The sequence below is a fragment of the Herpailurus yagouaroundi genome, unplaced genomic scaffold, assembly GCF_014898765.1.
Source record: "Herpailurus yagouaroundi ecotype Mexico unplaced genomic scaffold, PumYag 163, whole genome shotgun sequence".
NCBI classification, from domain to species: domain Eukaryota; kingdom Metazoa; phylum Chordata; class Mammalia; order Carnivora; family Felidae; genus Herpailurus; species Herpailurus yagouaroundi.
In genome coordinates, this window is record NW_024412404.1 from 44389368 (window position 1) to 44396570 (window position 7203).

The following is a 7203-nucleotide window of genomic DNA, read 5'->3' on the forward strand; positions in this document are numbered from 1 at the left end:
CATCCATCGATGGACATTTGGGCTCTTTCCATACTTTGGCTATTATTTATAGTGCTGCTATAAACATGGGGGTGCATGTGTCCTTCGAAACAGCACACCTGTATCCTGTGGATAAATGCCTAGTAGTGCAATTGTTGGGTCGTAGGGTAGTTCTATTTTTAGTTTTTTGAAGAACCTCCATACTGTTTTCCAAAGTGGCTGCACCAGCTTGCATTGCCACCAACAATGCAAAAGAGATCCTCTTTCTCTGCATCCTCACCAACATCATTTGTTGCCTGAGTCGTTAATGTTAGCCATTCTGACAGGTCTAAGGTGGTATCTCATTGTGGTTTTGATTTGTATTTCCCTGATGATGAGTGAAGTTGAGCATTTTTTCATGTGCAGTTGGCCATCTGGATATCCTCTTTGGAGAAGTGTATATTCATGTCTTTTGCCCATTTCTTCACTGGATTATTTGTTTTTTGGGTGTTGAGTTTGATAAGTTCTTTATAGATTTTGGATACTAACCGTTTATCTGATATGTCATTTGCAAATATCTTCTCCCATTCTTTCAGTAGCCTTTTAGTTTTGCTGGTTGTCTCCTTTGCTGTGCAGAATATTTTTTTATTTTGATGAGGTCCCAGTGGCTCATTTTTGCTTTTGTTTACCTTGCCTCTGGAGACGTGTTGAGTAAGAAGTTGCTGCGGCCAAGATCAAAGAGGTTTTTGCTTGTTTTCTCCTCGAGGATTTGATGGCTTCCTGTCTGACATTTAGGTCTTTCATCCATTTTGAGTTTATTTTTGTGTATGATATAAGCAAGTAGTCCAGGTTCATTCTTCTGCATGTCGCTGTCCAGTTTTCCCAGCACCACTTGCTGAAGAAACTGTCTTTTTTCCATTGGATATTCTTTCCTTCTTTGTCAAAGATTAGTTGGCCATACGTTTGTGGGTCTATTTCTGGGTTCTCTATTCTGTTCCATTGATCTGAGTGTCTGTTCTTGTGCCAGTACCATACTATCTTGATGATTATATATACTTGATGATTATACTTTGTAGTATAACTTGAAGTCCGGGATTCTGATGCCTCCTGCTTTGGTTTTCTTTTTCAAGATTGCTTTGGCTATTCGGGGTCTTTTCTGCTTCCATACAAATTTTAGGGTTGTTTGTTCTAGCTCTGTGAAGAATGCTGGTGTTATTTTGATAGGGATTGCATTGAATATGTAGATTGTTTTGGGTAGTATCGACATTTTAACAATATTTGTTCTTCCTACCCAGGAGCATGGAATCTTTTTCCATTTCTTTGTGTCTTCTTCAATTTCTTTCATAAGCTTTCTATAGTTGTCAGTGTATAGATTTTTCACCTCTTTGGTTAGATTTATTCCTAGGTATTTTATGGTTTTTTTGTGCAACTGTAAATGGGATCAATTTCTTGATTTCTCTTTCTGTCGCTTCATTGTTGGTGTATAGGAATGCAACTGATTTCTGTGCGTTGATTTTATATCCTGCAACTCTGCTGAATTCATGAATCAATTCTAACGTTTTTTTGGTGGAATCTTTTGGGTTTTCCATATACAGTATCATGTCATCTGCGAAGAGTGAAAGTTTGACCTCCTCCTGGCCGATTTGGATGCCTTTATTTCTTTGTGTTGTCTGATTGCAGAAGCTAAGACTACCAATACTATGTTGAATAACAGTGGTGAGAGTGGATATCCCTGTCTTGTTTCTGACCTTAGGGGGAAACCTCTCAGTTTTTCCCCATTGAGGATCATATTAGCATTGAGTCATTCATATATGGCTTTTATGATCTTAAGTTATGCTCCTTCTATCCCTACTTTCTTGAGGGTTTTTATCAAGAAAGGATGCTGAATTTTGTCAAATGCTTTCTCTGCATCTATTGAGAGGATCGTATGGTTCTTGTCCTTTCTTGTATTGATGTGATGAATCACATTAATTGTTTTGCTGATACTAAACCAGCCCTGCATCCCAGGTATAAATCCCACTTGGTCGTGGTGAATAATTCTTTCAATGTATTGTTGGACCCGGTTGGCTCATATCTTGTTGAGGATTTTTGCATCCATGTTTATCAGTGAAATTAGTCTACAGTTCTTTTTAGTGGGGTCTCTGTCTGGTTTTGGAATCAAGGTAATGCTAGCTTCATAGAAAGAGTTTGGAAGTTTTCCTTCCATTTCTATTTTTTGGAACAGCTTCAAGAGAATGTATTAACTCTTCCTCAAATGTTGGGTAGAATTCCCCTGGAAAGACATCTGCCCTGGACTCTTGTTTTTTGGGAGATTTTTGATTACTAATTCTATTTCCTTACTGGTTATGGGTCTGTTCAAATTTTCTATTTCTTTCTGTTTCAGTTTTGGTAGTGTATATGTTTCTAGGAATTTGTCAGTTTCTTCCAAATTGCCCATTTTATTGGCATATAATTGCTAATAATGTTCTCTTGTTATTGTTTTTATTTCTGCTGTGTTTGTTATGATCTCTCCTCTTTCATTCTTGATTTTATTTATTTGGGTCCTTTCCTTTTTCTTTTTGATCAAACCAGCTAGTGGTTTATCAATTTTGTTAATTCTTTCAAAGAACTAGCTCCTGGTTTCATTGATCTGTTCTACCTGTTTTTTGGTTTCGATAGCATTGATTTCTGCTCTCATCTTTATTATTTCCTGTCTTCTGCTGGTTTGGGGTTTTATTTGCTGTTCTTTTTCCAGCTGTTTAAGGCATAAGTTTAGGTTGTGTATCTGAGATCTTTCTTCCTTTTTTTTTTTTAATTTTTTTAACGTTTATTTATTTTTTTTTTAATTTATTTATTTTTTTTAATTTTTTTTTTTAACGTTTATTTATTTTTGAGACAGAGAGAGACAAAGCATGAACGGGAGAGGGTCAGATAGAGGGAGACACAGAATCTGAAACAGGCTCCAGGCTCTGAGCTGTCAGCATAGAGCCCGACACGGTGCCCGAACTCACAGACCGCGAGATCATGACCTGGGCCGAAGTTGGCCACTTAACCGACTGAGCCACCCAGGCGCCCCCTTTCTTCCTTCTTTAGGAAGGCCTGGATTGCTATATATTTTCCTCTTATGACTGGAGGTTTTGGTTTGTGGTGTTATCATTTTCATTGGCTTCCATATACTATTTAATTTTCTCTTTAACTGTTTGGTTAGCCCATTCATTCTTTAGTAGGATGTTCTTCAGTCTCCAAGTATTAGTTACCTTTCCAAATTTTTTCTTGTGGTTGATTTCGAGTTTCATATCATTGTGGTCTGAAAATATGCATGGTATGATCTCAATGTTTTTGTACTTGCTTAGGGCTGATTTGTGTCCCAGTATATGGTTTATTCTGGAGAACGTTCCATGTGCACTGGAGAAGAATGTATATTCTGCTGCTTTAGGATGAAATGTTCTGAATATATCTGTTAAGTCCATCTGGTCCAGTGTGTCCTTCAAAGCCATTGTTTCCTTGTTGATTTTTTGATTAGATGATCTGGTCATTGCTGTGAGTAGGGTGTTGAAGTCTCCTACTATTATGGTATTACTGTCGATGAGTTTCTCTATATTTGTGATTAATTGATTTATATATTTTGGTGCTGTACATTTGGCACATAAATGTTTATAAGTGTTAGGTCTTCTTGGTGGATAGATCCCTTGATTATGATATAATGCCCTTCTGCATCTCTTGATACAGTCTTTATTTTAAAGTCTAGATTGTCTGATATAAGTATGGCTACTCTGGCTTTCTTTTGTTGACCATTGGCATGATAGATGGTTCTCCATCCCTTTATTTTCAATCTGAAGGTGTCCTTAAGTCTCAAGTGGGTCTCTTGTAAACAGCATATAGAAGGATCTTATTTTCTTATCCATTCTGTTACCCTATGTCTTTTGATTGGAGCATTGAATCCATTGACTTTTTTTTTTTTCAACGTTTTTATTTATTTTTGGGACAGAGAGAGACATAGCATGAACGGGGGAGGGGCAGAGAGAGAGGGAGACACAGAATCGGAAACAGGCTCCAGGCTCTGAGCTATCAGCCCAGAGCCCGACGCGGGGCTCGAACTCACGGACCGCGAGATCGTGACCTGGCTGAAGTTAGACGCTTAACCGACTGCGCCACCCAGGCGCCCCTCCATTGACGTTTAGAGTGACTACTGAAAGATATGAATTTATTGTCATTATGATGCTTGTAGAGTTGGAGTTTCTGGTGGTGTCATCTGGTCCTTTCTAATCTTTGTTACTTTTGGTATGTGTGTGTGTGTGTATATATATCAGAGTCCCCCTTAAAATTTCTTGCAGGGCTGGTTTAGTGGTCACAAACTCCTTTAATTTTTGTTTATCTGGGAAACTTTTTATCTCTCCTTCTATTTTTTTTTTTTTTTTTTTTAATGTTTATTTATTTTTGAGACAGAGAGAGACAGAGCATGAATCGGGGAGGGGCAGAGAGAGAGAGGGAGACACAGAATCTGAAGCAGGCTCCAGGCTCTGAGCCATCAGCCCAGAGCCAGACGCGGGGCTCGAACTCATGGACCGCGAGATCGTGACCTGAGCTGAAGTCGGACACTTAACCGACTGAGCCACCCAGGCGCCCCTCTCTCCTTCTATTTTGAATGACAGCCTTACTGGATGAAAAATTCGTGACTGAGTATTTTTCTGATTCAGCACATTAAATATATGCTGCCACTCCTTTCTGGCCTGTCAAGTTTCTGTGGATAGGTCTGCTGCAAACCTGATCTGTCTTCCCTTGTAGGCTAGGGACTTTTTTACCCTTGCTGCTTTCATGATTCTTTCCTTGCCTGAGAATTTTGTGAATTTGACTATGATATGCCTTGTTGATGGTCAGTTTTTGTTGAATCTAATGGGGGTCCTCTGCTTCCTGGATTTTTTTTTTTACTGGATTTTTTTATTTTTTTATTTTTATTTTTATTTTTTGAAGCTTTGAAGCCAGAGGTTTCCTTCTTTTATTCCACCACTGAATGAACATCATGGATTTTATTGTATTAACGTGTGTGTGCTGTGAAGGAAATCGTCTTCTCTAGGAAGGAACCCAAGGCTAATGTTTTTTTTTTTTTCCAATATATGAAATTTATTGTCAAATTGGTTTCCATACAACACCCAGTGCTCATCCCAAAAGGTGCCCTCCTCAATACCCATCACCCACCCTCCCTCCCTCTCACCCCCCATCTACCCTTAGTTTGTTCTCAGTTTTTAAGAGTCTCTTATGCTTTGGCTCTCGCTCTCTAACCTCTTTTATTTTCCTTCCCCTCCCCTGCCCCATGGACTTCTGTTAAGTTTCTCAGGATCCATATAAGAGTGAAAATATATGTTATCTGTCTTTCTCTGTATGGCTTATTTCACTTAGCATAACACTCTCCAGCTCCAACCACGCTGCTACAAAAGGCCATATTTCAATCTTTCTCATTGCCATGTAGTAAACATTGGGTATATAAACCACAATTTCTTTATCCATTCATCAGTTGATGGACATTTAGGCTTTTTCCATAATTTGGGTATTGTGGAGAATGCTGCTATAAACATTGGGGTACAAGTGCCCCTATGCATCAGCACTCCTGTATCCCTTGGGTAAATTCCTAGCAATGCTATTGTTGGGTCATAGGGTAGGTCTATTTTTAATTTTCTGAGGAACCTCCATAGTTTTCCAGAGAGGCTACACCAGTTTGCATTCCGACCAACAGTGCAAGAGGGTTCTTGTTTCTCCACATACTCGCCAGAATCTATAGTCTCCTGATTTGTTCATTTTAGCCACTCTGACTGGCGTGAGGTGAAATCTGAGTGTGGTTTTGATTTGTATTTCCCTGATGAGGAACGTCTCTGAGCATCTTTTCATGTGCCTGTTGGCCATCCGGATGTCTTCTTTAGAGAAGTGTCTATTCATGTTTTCTGCCCATTTCTTCACTGGGTTATTTGCTTTTCGGGTGTGGAGTTTGGTGAGCTCTTTATCGATTTTGGATACTAGCCCTTTGTCCGATATGTCATTTGCAAATATCTTTTCCCATTCCGTTGGTTGCCTTTTAGTTTTGTTGGTTGTTTCCTTTGCTGTGCAGAAGCTTTTTATCTTCATAAGGTCCCAGTAATTCACTTTTGCTTTTAATTCCCTTGCCTTTGGGGATGTGTCGAGTAAGAAATTGCTACGGCTGAGGTCAGAGAGGTCTTTTCCTGCTTTCTCCTCTAAGGTTTTGATGGTTTCCTGTCTCACATTCAGGTCCTTTATCCATTTTGAGTTTATTTTTGTGAATGGTGTGAGAAAGTGGTCTAGTTTCATCCTTCTGCATGTTGCTGTCCAGTTCTCCCAGCACCATTTGTTAAAGAGACTGTCTTTTTTCCATTGGATGTTCTTTCCTGCTTTGTCAAAGATGAGTTGGCCATACGTTTGTAGGTCTAGTTCTGGGGTTTCTATTCTATTCCATTGGTCTATGTGTCTGTTTTTGTGCCAATACCATGCTGTCTTGATGATGACAGCTTTGTAGTAGAGGCTAAAGTCTGGGATTGTGATGCCTCCTGCTTTGGTCTTCTTCTTCAAAATTACTTTGGCTATTCGGGGCCTTTTGTGGTTCCATATGAATTTTAGGATTGCTTGTTCTAGTTTCGAGAAGAATGCTGGTACAATTTTGATTGGGATTGCATTGAATGTGTAGATAGCTTTGGGTAGTATTGACATTTTGACAATATTTATTCTTCCAATCCATGAGCAGGGAATGTCTTTCCATTTCTTTAAATCTTCTTCAATTACCTTCATAAGCTTTCTATAGTTTTCAGCATACAGATCCTTTACATCTTTGGTTAGATTTATTCCTAGGTATTTTATGCTTCTTGGTGCAATTGTGAATGGGATCAGTTTCTTTATTTGTCTTTCTGTTGCTTCATTGTTAGTGTATAAGAATGCAACTGATTTCTGTACATTGATTTTGTATCCTGCAACTTTGCTGAATTCATGTATCACTTCTAGCAGACTTTTGGTGGAGTCTATCAGATTTTCCATGTATAATATCATGTCATCTTCAAAAAGCGAAAGCTTGACTTCATCTTTGCCAATTTTGATGCCTTTGATTTCCTGTTGTTGTCTGATTACTGATGCTAGAACTTCCAGCGCTATGTTAAACAACAGCGGTGAGAGTGGGCATCCCTGTCGTGTTCCTGATCTCAGGGAAAAAGCTCTCAGTTTTTCCCCGTTGAGGATGATGTTAGCTGTGGGCTTTTCATAAATGGCTTT